Consider the following 13708-nt stretch of genomic DNA (forward strand, 5'->3'; position numbering starts at 1 on the left):
TAGACTAGACTATAGACTAGACTATAGACCTAGACTATAGACCTAGACTATAGACTAGACTATAGACTAGACTATAGACTAGCTAGACTAGACTATAGACTAGACTATAGACTAGACTATAGACTAGACTATAGACTAGACTATAGACTAGACTATAGACTAGAACTATAGACTAGACTATAGACTAGACTATAGACTAGACTATAGACTAGACTATAGACTAGACTATAGACTAGACTATAGACTAGACTATGACTAGACTATAGACTAGACTATAGACTAGACTATAGACTAGACTACTAGACTATAGACTACTATAGACTAGACTATAGACTAGACTATAGACTAGACTATAGACTAGACTATAGACTAGACTATAGACTAGACTATAGACTAGACTATAGACTAGACTGTAGACTAGACTATAGACTAGACTATAGACTAGACTATAGACTAGACTATAGACTAGACAATTAGACTAGACTATGACTAGACTATAGATTAGACTATAGACTAGACTATAGACTAGACTATAGACTATACTATGGACTAGACTATAGACTAGACTATAGACTAGACTATAGACTAGACTATAGACTAGACTATAGACTAGACTATAGACTAGACTGTAGACCAGACTGTAGACTAGACTAAAGACTAGACTATAGACTAGACTATAGACTAGACTATAGACTAGACTATAGACTAGACTATAGACTAGACATAGACTAGACTAGACTAGACTATAGACTAGACTATAGACTAGACTATAGACTAGACTATAGACTAGACTATAGACTAGACTATAGACTAGACTATAGACTAGACTATAGACTAGTCTATAGACTAGACTATAGACTAGACTATAGACTAGACTATAGACTAGACTATAGACTAGACTATAGACTAGACTATAGACTAGACTATAGACTAGACTATAGACTAGGACTATAGACTAGACTATAGACTAGACTATAGACTAGACTATAGACTAGACTATAGACTAGACTATAGACTAGACTATAGACTAGACTATAGACTAGACTATAGACTAGACTATAGACTAGACTATAGACTAGACTATAGACTAGACTATAGACTAGACTATAGACTAGACTATAGACTAGACTATAGACTAGACTATAGACTAGTCTATAGACTAGACTATAGACTAGACTATAGACTAGACTATAGACTAGACTATAGACTAGACTATAGACTAGACTATAGACTAGACTATAGACTAGACTATAGACTAGACTATAGACTAGACTATAGACTAGACTATAGACTAGACTATAGACTAGACTATAGACTAGACTATAGACTAGACTATAGACTAGACTATAGACTAGACTATAGACTAGACTATAGATATATAGTCTAGTCTATAGTCTAGACTATAGACTAGACTATAGACTAGATTATAGACTAGATTATAGACTAGACTATAGACTAGACTATAAACTAGACCATAGACTAGACAATAGAACTGGCTAGACTGAAATATAGAATAGTTTATAGGCTAGATTGGACTATATGTTGCACTATACACCGGACTGTATACTATAGCATAGCCTGAACTATATAGTATGTTCTGTAGAGTACAATAAAACCTACTTACCATCAGTTAAGAAAGAAAAAGAAAGAATATCACCTTCAAACATAAGCAACATTTCAACCCAAATGAATTAATGTCGACATTTTGTTCCTTTTTCAAACGTAACAGACGTTTTGTAGTGGTTTAACGCAAATATTTTCCTTAAGACGTGTATTTATTTTTAAAGTGGAAAAATGTCTAAGACTAGAAAGAAAAGAAACCAACAAACCAACGTACTTTTCAAGATCATATTTGCCAAGAAAAAAAAAAAACACAAAAATTTTAACGTTTTTATGGAATTAACCTTCGCCTTTAAAACTTAAAATTAACCAACACAAAAATAACTTGAAATTCTTATTCTCTACACAATGGAATTGAAGTTGTACCAATTTTTTTTTGTTAAAGTATGGCTGGAAATACATTTTCTTAACATAGTTCGAAAAGCACTGTTCAAGTGCGATTTTGTTTTTATCATGCTGCTGTTGTTTTTTTTTTGTGTAAACTGCCTTTGCTGCATGAAATTGTTTAACAACTGCGGATAATTTGAAATATTTTTAGTGTAAGTATTACCTTTTTTATTATGAGTATTTCTTGTTGTTGTTTTCACATTTTATTTAAACAAGATTTTAGTTGAAACGTTGGCTTGTTTGTTTTTTTTACGTTTAATACCGACCATGCGAAAGTGTATTTAAGTATTTTTATGGAGTTTAAAGTATTTTCTTTTTGTATTGCTTTTGTGTGCTAGTGAAATGAATTAATAAAATGCCGTGAATACGATGAAATATATAATGTTAACAAATTAAAGTACTAGACAATTTAAAGGAAATTAAAATATACACAATTTATTTCAAATTTTTTAAAGAATTTAAAATATTATATAATTATAGTCTATAGTCTAGAGTACAGTGCATATAGGCTAGTATATAGTATAGTCTATAGTCTAGTGTATAGTCTAGTCTATAGTCTAGTATATAGTTTAGTTTATAGTCTTCTCTATAGTCTAGTCTATAGTCTAGTATAAAATCTAGTCTATAGTCTAGTCCATGGTTTAGTCCATAGTCTAACCTATAGTCTTCGCTATTTTCTATTCTATAGTCTAGTCTAAAGTATACTCTATAGTCTAGTCTATAGTCTAGTCGAAAGTCTAGTCTATAGTCTAGTCTAAAGTCTAGTCTATAGTCTAGTCTATAGTCTAGCCTATAGTCTAGTCTATAGTCTAGCCTATAGTCTAGTCTATAGTCTAGCCTATAGACTAGTCTATAGTCTAGTCTATAGACTAGTCTATAGTCTAGTCTATAGTCTAGTCTATAGTCTAGTCTATAGTCTAGTCTATAGTCTAGTCTATAGTCTAGTCTAGTCTAGTCTATAGTCTAGTCTATAGTCTAGTCTATAGTCTAGTCTATAGTCTAGCTAGTCTAGTCTATAGTCTAGTCTATAGTCTAGTCTATAGTCTAGTCTATAGTCTAGTCTATAGTCTAGTCTATAGTCTAGTCTATAGTCTAGTCTATAGTCTAGTCTATAGTCTAGTCTATAGACTAGTCTATAGTCTAGTCTATAGTCTAGTCTATAGTCTAGTCTATAGTCTAGTCTATAGTCTAGTCTATAGCCTAGTCTATAGTCTAGTCTATAGTCTAGTCTATAGTCTAGTCTATAGTCCTAGTCTATTAGTCTAGTCTATAGTCTAAACTATAGTCTAGTCTATAGTCTAGTCTATAGTCTAGTCTATAGTCTAGTCTATAGTCTAGTCTATAGTCTAGTCTACAGTCTGGTCTACAGTCTAGTCTATAGTCTAGTCTATAGTCTATTCTATAGTCTAGTCTATAGTCTAGTCTATAGTCTAGTCTATAGTCTAGTCTATAGTCTAGTCTATATTCGAGTCTATAGTCTATAGTCTAGTCTATAGTCTAGTCTATAGTCTAGTCTATAGTCTAGTCTATAGTCTAGTCTATAGTCTAGTCTATAGTCTAGTCTTAGTATAGTCTAGTCTAGTCATAGTCTAGTCTATAGTCTAGTCTATAGTCTAGTCTATAGTCTAGTCTATAGTCTAGTCTATAGTCTAGTCTATAGTCTAGTCTATAGTCTAGTCTATAGTCTAGTCTATAGTCTAGTCTATAGTCTAGTCTATAGTCTAGTCTATAGTCTAGTCTATAGTCTAGTCTATAGTCTAGTCTATAGTCTAGTCTATAGTCTAGTCTACAGTCTGGTCTACAGTCTAGTCTATAGTCTAGTCTATAGTCTAGTCTATAGTCTATTCTATAGTCTAGCTATAGTCTAGTCTATAGTCTAGTCTCTAGTCTAGTCTATAGTCTAGTCTATAGTCTAGTCTATAGTCTAGTCTATAGTCTAGTCTATAGTCTAGTCTATAGTCTAGTCTATAGTCTAGTCTAAAGTCTAGTCTATAGTCTAGTCTATAGTCTAGTCTATATTCGAGTCTATAGTCTATAGCCTAGTCTATAGTCTAGTCCAGCGGTTCCCACCAGTTTTACTTCGCGGACCCCTTGAGGAACTTATTTAATTTCGCGGACCTCCATACATATTTTGATATCTTATTGTTCGAAATAATTGTTCGTCCGAAAATTGACCTAGTCCATAAATCCCTAGGTCAAATAAATGTAGAGCTGTCATATCTATAAAATATTCCCGATAGGTTTTTAACTGCATGGTTTTGAAGATAGAAAGAGTTCTTTGTTGAATTGTTAACATGATGTTTAATGTTATGATCGTGAGATCTTTCATATTCATTTTTAGTCAAGGTAGCAAAAAGGTTTCTTTATCAAATATTGTCGACATGCGCTTAAGGAGTCACGTTTCAAAAATTTATTGCGATTACAGAGGGGTAAAGTGAGCTAAGTTTTCGGGAAAATAATATAAGAAAGTTGGACTTCTTCCATGTTGTTGCGGAATGCGTTATCTGCATAATATATGACATGAACTCTTTTACTGCATGGCTTTACCTACATATTTACGCGAAACGCTTTGGATTTTCTAATGTTAATTTAATAATATTGGTCGATAAAATCAAGTTAAAATCTTTGTATCACGTCGGAAGGGAATATTTATATTTAAAATTAACTAAATTAACGTATTGAAGGTGTTTTTGAAATATATAATTTTAGTCCTTACAAACAAGAACACTTTTGCTTACAATTTGACAAACTTAAATCTGGTATAAGCTTGTCTTTGAATTATGAAATGTGGCCTTATTTCATACTCCGGAATACCAGTATCCCTTATTTAATTGTAAGAGAGATCATTATCCGTCTGAAATAAAAAAACATTGTTTCACTACATTTACAGGAAATAAAAATTACATATCAGGCAATATCTTACTTTATAAAAGTGATACAATAAATTTGTAGGGCCTAGCTTCTTCTTGATAAACAACCGAAAAAATAAAATTCAAAAAGTCACCAAAAAATCTGGGATTATTGCATAAAAGCAGAATATTGTTTATTCATGGATTTTTTCGTTTGTCTTCGCGGACCCCCTAGGATTTTACTACGGACCACTAGGGGTCCACGGACCCCATTTGGGAACCGTTGGTCTAGTCTATAGTCTAGTCTATAGTCTATATAGTTTAGTAGTCTATTCTCTATAGTCTAGTCTATAGTCTAGTATAAAATCTAGTCTATAGTCTAGTCCATGGTTAGTCCATAGTCTAACCTATAGTCTTCGCTATTTCTATTCTATAGTCTAGTCTAAGTATACTCTATAGTCTAGTCTATAGTCTAGTCGAAAGTCTAGTCTATAGTCTAGTCTAAGTCTAGTCTATAGTCTAGTCTATAGTCTAGCCTATAGTCTAGTCTATAGTCTAGCTATAGACTAGTCTATAGTCTAGTCTATAGTCTAGTCTATAGTCTAGTCTATAGTCTAGTCTATAGTCTAGTCTATAGTCTAGTCTATAGTCTAGTCTATAGTCTAGTCTATAGTCTAGTCTATAGTCTAGTCTATAGTCTAGTCTATAGTCTAGTCTATAGTCTAGTCTATAGTCTAGTCTATAGTCTAGTCTATAGTCTAGTCTATAGTCTAGTCTATAGTCTAGTCTACTATCTATAGTCTAGTCTATAGTCTAGTCTATAGTCTAGTCTATAGTCTAGTCTATAGTCTAGTCTATAGCCTAGTCTATAGTCTAGTCTATAGTCTAGTCTATAGTCTAGTCTATAGTCTAGTCTATAGTCTAGTCTATAGTCTAGTCTATAGTCTAGTCTATAGTCTAGTCTATAGTCTAGTCTATAGTCTAGTCTACAGTCTGGTCTACAGTCTAGTCTATAGTCTAGTCTATAGTCTATAGTCTAGTCTATAGTCTAGTCTATAGTCTAGTCTATAGTCTAGTCTATAGTCTAGTCTATAGTCTAGTCTATAGTCTAGTCTATAGTCTAGTCTATAGTCTAGTCTATAGTCTAGTCTATAGTCTAGTCTATAGTCTAGTCTATAGTCTAGTCTATAGTCTAGTCTAGTCTAGTCTATAGTAGTCTATAGTCTAGTCTATAGTCTAGTCTATAGTCTAGTCTATCGTCTATAGTCTAGTCTATAGTCTAGTTATAGTCTAGTCTATAGTCTTAGTCTATAGTCTAGTCTATAGTCTAGTCTATAGTCTTTCTACAGTCTGGTCTACAGTCTAGTCTATAGTCTAGTCTATAGTCTATTCTATAGTCTAGTCTATAGTCTAGTCTATAGTCTAGTCTATAGTCTATTCTATAGTCTAGTCTATAGTCTAGTCTATAGTCTAGTCTATAGTCTAGTCTATAGTCTAGTCTATAGTCTAGTCTATAGTCTAGTCTATAGTCTAGTCTATAGTCTAGTCTATAGTCTAGTCTATAGTCTAGTCTATATTCGAGTCTATAGTCTATAGCCTAGTCTATAGTCTAGTCTATAGTCTAGTCTATAGTCTAGTCTATAGTCTAGTCTATAGTCTAGTCTATAGTCTAGTCTATAGTCTAGTCTATAGTCTAGTCTATAGTCTAGTCTAGTCTAGTCTACAGTCTGGTCTACAGTCTAGTCTATAGTCTAGTCTATAGTCTATTCTATAGTCTAGTCTATAGTCTAGTCTATAGTCTAGTCTATAGTCTAGTCTATAGTCTAGTCTATAGTCTAGTCTATAGTCTAGTCTATAGACTAGTCTATAGTCTAGTCTATAGTCTAGTCTATAGTCTAGTCTATAGTCTAGTCTATAGTCTAGTCTATAGCCTAGTCTATAGTCTAGTCTATAGTCTAGTCTATAGTCTAGTCTATAGTCTAGTCTATAGTCTAGTCTATAGTCTAGTCTATAGTCTAGTCTATAGTCTAGTCTATAGTCTAGTCTATAGTCTAGTCTATAGTCTAGTCTATAGTCTAGTCTATAGTCTAGTCTATAGTCTAGTCTATAGTCTAGTCTATAGTCTAGTCTACAGTCTGGTCTACAGTCTAGTCTATAGTCTAGTCTATAGTCTAGTCTATAGTCTAGTCTATAGTCTAGTCTATAGTCTAGTCTATAGTCTAGTCTATAGTCTAGTCTATAGTCTAGTCTATAGTCTAGTCTATAGTCTAGTCTATAGTCTAGTCTATAGTCTAGTCTATAGTCTAGTCTATAGTCTGGTCTACAGTCTAGTCTATAGTCTAGTCTATAGTCTAGTCTATAGTCTAGTCTATAGTCTAGTCTATAGTCTAGTCTATAGTCTAGTCTATAGTCTAGTCTATAGTCTAGTCTATAGTCTAGTCTATAGTCTAGTCTATAGTCTAGTCTATAGTCTAGTCTATAGTCTAGTCTATATCGAGTCTATAGTCTATAGTCTAGTCTATAGTCTAGTCTATAGTCTAGTCTATAGTCTAGTCTATAGTCTAGTCTATAGTCTAGTCTATAGTCTAGTCTATAGTCTAGTCTATAGTCTAGTCTAGTCTAGTCTATAGTCTAGTCTATAGTCTAGTCTATAGTCTAGTCTATATTCTAGACTATAGTCTAGTCTATAGTCTAGTCTATAGTCTAGTCTATATTCAAGTCTATATTCTAGTCTATAGACTAGTCCATTGTCTAGTCTATAGTCTAGTCTATTGTCTATTCTATAGTCTAGTCTATAGTCCAGTCTACACTCTAGTCTATTTTCTAGTCTACAGTCTAATATATAATCTAATATAAAGTCTATAGTCTTGTTTTAGTTAGCATTTTACCTCTTAAGTACCTACAATATTTAAATAATAAATCCGATCCTTACAAGATTCTCTGGTACTTGCGAGCGTATGAGCGATTTCCAATGAATAATTTTTTTAAAAATATATGTCATACGTCGAGTGGTGCTGTAAGGAAACTGCAAGTTGTGTTATATTCTATATTTTTAACTAGATTTTAAAAAAATCTTTTTAAAACTTTAAAATGTTTCAAAAATAATAATAATTTATTATTTAGCAGAAAATCTTTAAAACCTTAAATTTATTTCATCCCTTTACTAAATATTTAATATTTCTTGGTGCAAAGAAATAATATAGAATTGTTTATATTCTTGAAAAAAAAAAATTCTTTGAAAAGAAAAAATTCCTTAGAAAGTATTGAAAGCAACCTTCAGTAAACATTGTATACGCAACTATAAAATTTTACCATTTCACCATCTAAAGTATACTCTATAGTCTAGTCTATAGTCTAGTCTAAAGTCTAGTCTATAGTCTAGTCTATAGTCTAGTCTATAGTCTAGTCTATAGTCTAGTCTATATTCTAGACTATAGTCTAGTCTATAGTCTAGTCTATAGTCTAGTCTATATTCAAGTCTATATTCTAGTCTATAGACTAGTCCATTGTCTAGTCTATAGTCTAGTCTATTGTCTATTCTATAGTCTAGTCTATAGTCCAGTCTACACTCTAGTCTATTTTCTAGTCTACAGTCTAATATATAATCTAATATAAAGTCTATAGTCTTGTTTTAGTTAGCATTTTACCTCTTAAGTACCTACAATATTTAAATAATAAATCCGATCCTTACAAGATTCTCTGGTACTTGCGAGCGTATGAGCGATTTCCAATGAATAATTTTTTTAAAAATATATGTCATACGTCGAGTGGTGCTGTAAGGAAACTGCAAGTTGTGTTATATTCTATATTTTTAACTAGATTTTAAAAAAATCTTTTTAAAACTTTAAAATGTTTCAAAAATAATAATAATTTATTATTTAGCAGAAAATCTTTAAAACCTTAAATTTATTTCATCCCTTTACTAAATATTTAATATTTCTTGGTGCAAAGAAATAATATAGAATTGTTTATATTCTTGAAAAAAAATTCTTTGAAAAGAAAAAATTCCTTAGAAAGTATTGAAAGCAACCTTCAGTAAACATTGTATACGCAACTATAAAATTTTACCATTTCACCATCTAAAGTATACTCTATAGTCTAGTCTATAGTCTAGTCTAAAGTCTAGTCCTATAGTCTAAGTCTATAGTCTAGTCTATAGTCTAGTCTATAGTCTAGTCTATAGTCTAGTCTATAGTCTAAGTCTATAGTCTAGTCTATAGTCTAGTCTATATTCTAGTCTATAGTCTTAGTCTAGTCTAGTCCTAGTCGTATATCTAGTCTAGTCTAGTCTATAGTCTAGTCTATAGTCTAGTCTATAGTCTAGTCTATAGTCTAGTCTATAGTCTAGTCTATAGTCTAGTCTATAGTCTAGTCTATAGTCTAGTCTATAGTCGAGTCTACAGTCTAGTCTATAGTCTAGTCTATAGTCTAGTCTATAGTCTAGTCTATAGTCTAGTCTATAGTCTAGTCTATAGTCTAGTCTATAGTCTAGTCTATAGTCTAGTCATAGTCTAGTCTATAGTCTCGTCTATAGTCTAGTCTATAGTCTAGTCTATGTCTAGTCTATAGTCTAGTCTATAGTCTAGTCTATAGTCTAGTCTATAGTCTAGTCTATAGTCTAGTCTATAGTCTAGTCTATAGTCTAGTCTATAGTCTAGTCATAGTCCTAGTCTATAGTCTAGTCTATAGTCTAGTCTATAGTCTAGTCTATAGTCTAGTCTATAGTCTAGTCTATAGTCTAGTCTATAGTCTAGTCTATAGTCTAGTCTATAGTCTAGTCTATAGTCTAGTCTATAGTCTAGTCTATAGTCTAGTCTATAGTCTAGTCTATAGTCTAGTCTATAGTCTAGTCTATAGTCTAGTCTATAGTCTAGTCTATAGTCTAGTCTATAGTCTAGTCTATAGTCTAGTCTATAGTCTAGTCTATAGTCTAGTCTATAGTCTAGTCTATAGTCTAGTCTATAGTCTAGTCTATAGTCTAGTCTATAGTCTAGTCTAGTCTAGTCTATAGTCTAGTCTATAGTCTAGTCTATAGTCTAGTCTATAGTCTAGTCTATAGTCTAGTCTATAGTCTAGTCTATAGTCTAGTCTATAGTCTAGTCTATAGTCTAGTCTATAGTCTAGTCTATAGTCTAGTCTATAGTCTAGTCTATAGTCTAGTCTATAGTCTAGTCTATAGTCTAGTCTATAGTCTAGTCTATAGTCTAGTCTATAGTCTAGTCTATAGTCTAGTCTATAGTCTAGTCTATAGTCTAGTCTATAGTCTAGTCTATAGTCTAGTCTAGTCTAGTCTATATTCTAGTCTATAGACTAGTCCATTGTCTAGTCTATAGTCTAGTCTATTGTCTATTCTATAGTCTAGTCTATAGTCCAGTCTACACTCTAGTCTATTTTCTAGTCTACAGTCTAATATATAATCTAATATAAAGTCTATAGTCTTGTTTTAGTTAGCATTTTACCTCTTAAGTACCTACAATATTTAAATAATAAATCCGATCCTTACAAGATTCTCTGGTACTTGCGAGCGTATGAGCGATTTCCAATGAATAATTTTTTTAAAAATATATGTCATACGTCGAGTGGTGCTGTAAGGAAACTGCAAGTTGTGTTATATTCTATATTTTTAACTAGATTTTAAAAAAATCTTTTTAAAACTTTAAAATGTTTCAAAAATAATAATAATTTATTATTTAGCAGAAAATCTTTAAAACCTTAAATTTATTTCATCCCTTTACTAAATATTTAATATTTCTTGGTGCAAAGAAATAATATAGAATTGTTTATATTCTTGAAAAAAAAATTCTTTGAAAAGAAAAAATTCCTTAGAAAGTATTGAAAGCAACCTTCAGTAAACATTGTATACGCAACTATAAAATTTTACCATGACCAACCATTGAGCCATATAACCAACCAACAAGCAACCAAATTTTCTAAGAACTTTAAGTAGCACAAAAGAAAAAGCTTATTTTTACAGCCACCATTTATTGTCAGAATTTAAAAAAACATTTTCATGGTTGTTTTGTCGCGTCGTTGTTCATTCAATATTTAACACATTTTGCGCTTAAAATATGCTGGAACACAAACACAGTTACTTTGTTTATTTGGCCACCTGTAAATTTGTGATAAAATTTTCTTGGTTTTTTATGTTCATTTTATCAGGATTCTTTTACTAACCTGCACTAGTGGTAAAGAAAAGAAGTGTTAATGTTTTTGTGAATGTAAGTTTTTAATATTTTGTTAAAGAGGACATCATTCTGGTTATTAAAGTGAATGGTAGAGGAAAAATAAAAGCGTATTTTTTTATTAATAAGCTTTATGTGACAACAGCGATTTGTAAAGGGAACTATTTTTTATTTTTGGTAGAAAAACATTTTTATTTTATTTTAAATATAATGAGAAATATGGATAAAAAAGCGAAAATAATTTAAAATTTAAAAATTTCTTGGTTTAATTTAGATTTAAAAGAAAAGCAATATAATTTGAAATATAAACAAGAGATTCAGTTTTTTGAAATTGTTTAATTTTATGACATTTAGTTTAATCTTTAAGTAAATTTTTTACTTGAACATTAAGGTTATTTATAATATTTTATGTTATTTTTTTATTAATTTTAATAATATTTGTTTTTTTTCGTTTAAACAAATTTTAATAAAACACAATGACTGTAAAGCCAAAGAATTTTGATCTTTTTGATTTTTGTAATCTTTTACTCTTAAATGATTTGCTAAGGAAGCCAATTCAAACCAATTTGTTTGTACAAAAATGATTTTTCAACCACAAAAAAAAGTTAAATGAAAAACCAACATCTTAAGTATTGCAATGTTGCAACTCAAGTGTGCCACATTTGCTAAGGTCAACTCAAAAGTTTAAGAAAATAACTAACTAGTACCCTGATAGATATACAAATCAAGATTTACCCCACTATATCAGAATACCAAAAATAGGTTTGTTAAAGAAAATTGTTGAAAAATTCGGACATTTTATTTTAGGACTAAATTTTTCTCCCAATCCTCGCATAAAGTTGCATACATTATGACTATGAGGGAAATAACGAATGAATGAGTGGATATTTGATAAACGAAACTAAAGGGAAAACCCAATAAAAAAGAAAAACGATAGAAAAACTTTTTCTTGTGGTTTTGAATACTTTCCAAAATTATTAGTACTGCACTCTAGCCCCAGTGTGTTGGTAGCAGAGTATCTATGTGAAATCATGCGTGTATGAGTGTACATGTGCTCAAATGTAACTATTTAAAGTGTTTACATTATTTTAAACAAACACTCATACAATATCATACAAACTGTAAGAGCATTTAAGTGTAAAGTTTTACACTTTTTGAGTTTTTTTCTGTACTTTCCGATTTAACTTCTCAATTTTCCAATCGATTTAAGCTCTAAAAGATAAATAGCAAAAAAAAAAATTGTATTAAACAATAAATTTATTTAAAATTTAATTTAAAAATACTCAGCATGCAGACAAGACAATACGCTTTTATTAAAATTATGTGAGAAATTATAGAAAATAATTTTCAATTTGTTGGACTTTGAGAAAGAAATGGAACATGATGATAGTTGCTGAATGTTATAATTAAATAAAAATATACTGTAATTAACAAGAAATATAATTTAATTAGAACTGAACAAGAACTACTGAACTAGAACTGAACTAGAACTGAACTAGAACTGAACTAGAACTGAACTAGAACTGAACTAGAACTGAACTAGAACTGAACTAGAACTGAACTAGAACTGAACTAGAACTGAACTAGAACTGAACTAGAACTGAACTAGAACTGAACTAGAACTGAACTAGAACTGAACTAGAACTGAACTAGAACTGAACTAGAACTGAACTAGAACTGAACTAGAACTGAACTAGAACTGAACTAGAACTGAACTAGAACTGAACTAGAACTGAACTAGAACTGAACTAGAACTGAACTAGAACTGAACTAGAACTGAACTAGAGAACTGAACTAGAACTGAACTAGAACTGAACTAGAACTGAACTAGAACTGAACTAGAACTGAACTAGAACTGAACTAGAACTGAACTAGAACTGAACTAGAACTGAACTAGAACTGAACTAGAACTGAACTAGAACTGAACTAGAACTGAACTAGAACTGAACTAGAACTGAACTAGAACTGAACTAGAACTGAACTAGAACTGAACTAGAACTGAACTAGAACTGAACTAGAACTGAACTAGAACTGAACTAGAACTGAACTAGAACTGAACTAGAACTGAACTAGAACTGAACTAGAACTGAACTAGAACTGAACTAGAACTGACTAGAACTGAACTAGAAACTGAACTAGAACTGAACTAGAACTGAACTAGAACTGAACTAGAACTGAACTAGAACTGAACTAGAACTGAACTAGAACTGAACTAGAACTGAACTAGAACTGAACTAGAACTGAACTAGAACTGAACTAGAACTGAACTAGAACTGAACTAGAACTGAACTAGAACTGAACTAGAACTGAACTAGAACTGAACTAGAACTGAACAGAACTGAACTAGAACTGAACTAGAACTGAACTAGAACTGAACTAGAACTGAACTAGAACTGAACTAGAACTGAACTAGAACTGAACTAGAACTGAACTAGAACTGAACTAGAACTGAACTAGAACTGAACTAGAACTGAACTAGAACTGAATTAGAACTGAACTAGAACTGAACTAGAACTGAACTAGAACTGAACTAGAACTGAACTAGAACTGAACTAGAACTGAACTAGAACTGAACTAGAACTGAACTAGAACTGAACTAGAACTGAACTAGAACTGAACTAGAACTGAACTAGAACTGAACTAGAACTGAACTAGAACTGAACTAGAACT

The sequence above is a fragment of the Lucilia sericata genome, unplaced genomic scaffold (genome assembly GCF_015586225.1).
Source record: "Lucilia sericata isolate MDLA Ls3-8-SP2 unplaced genomic scaffold, ASM1558622v1 Contig001262F_arrow, whole genome shotgun sequence".
NCBI lineage: Eukaryota > Metazoa > Arthropoda > Insecta > Diptera > Calliphoridae > Lucilia > Lucilia sericata.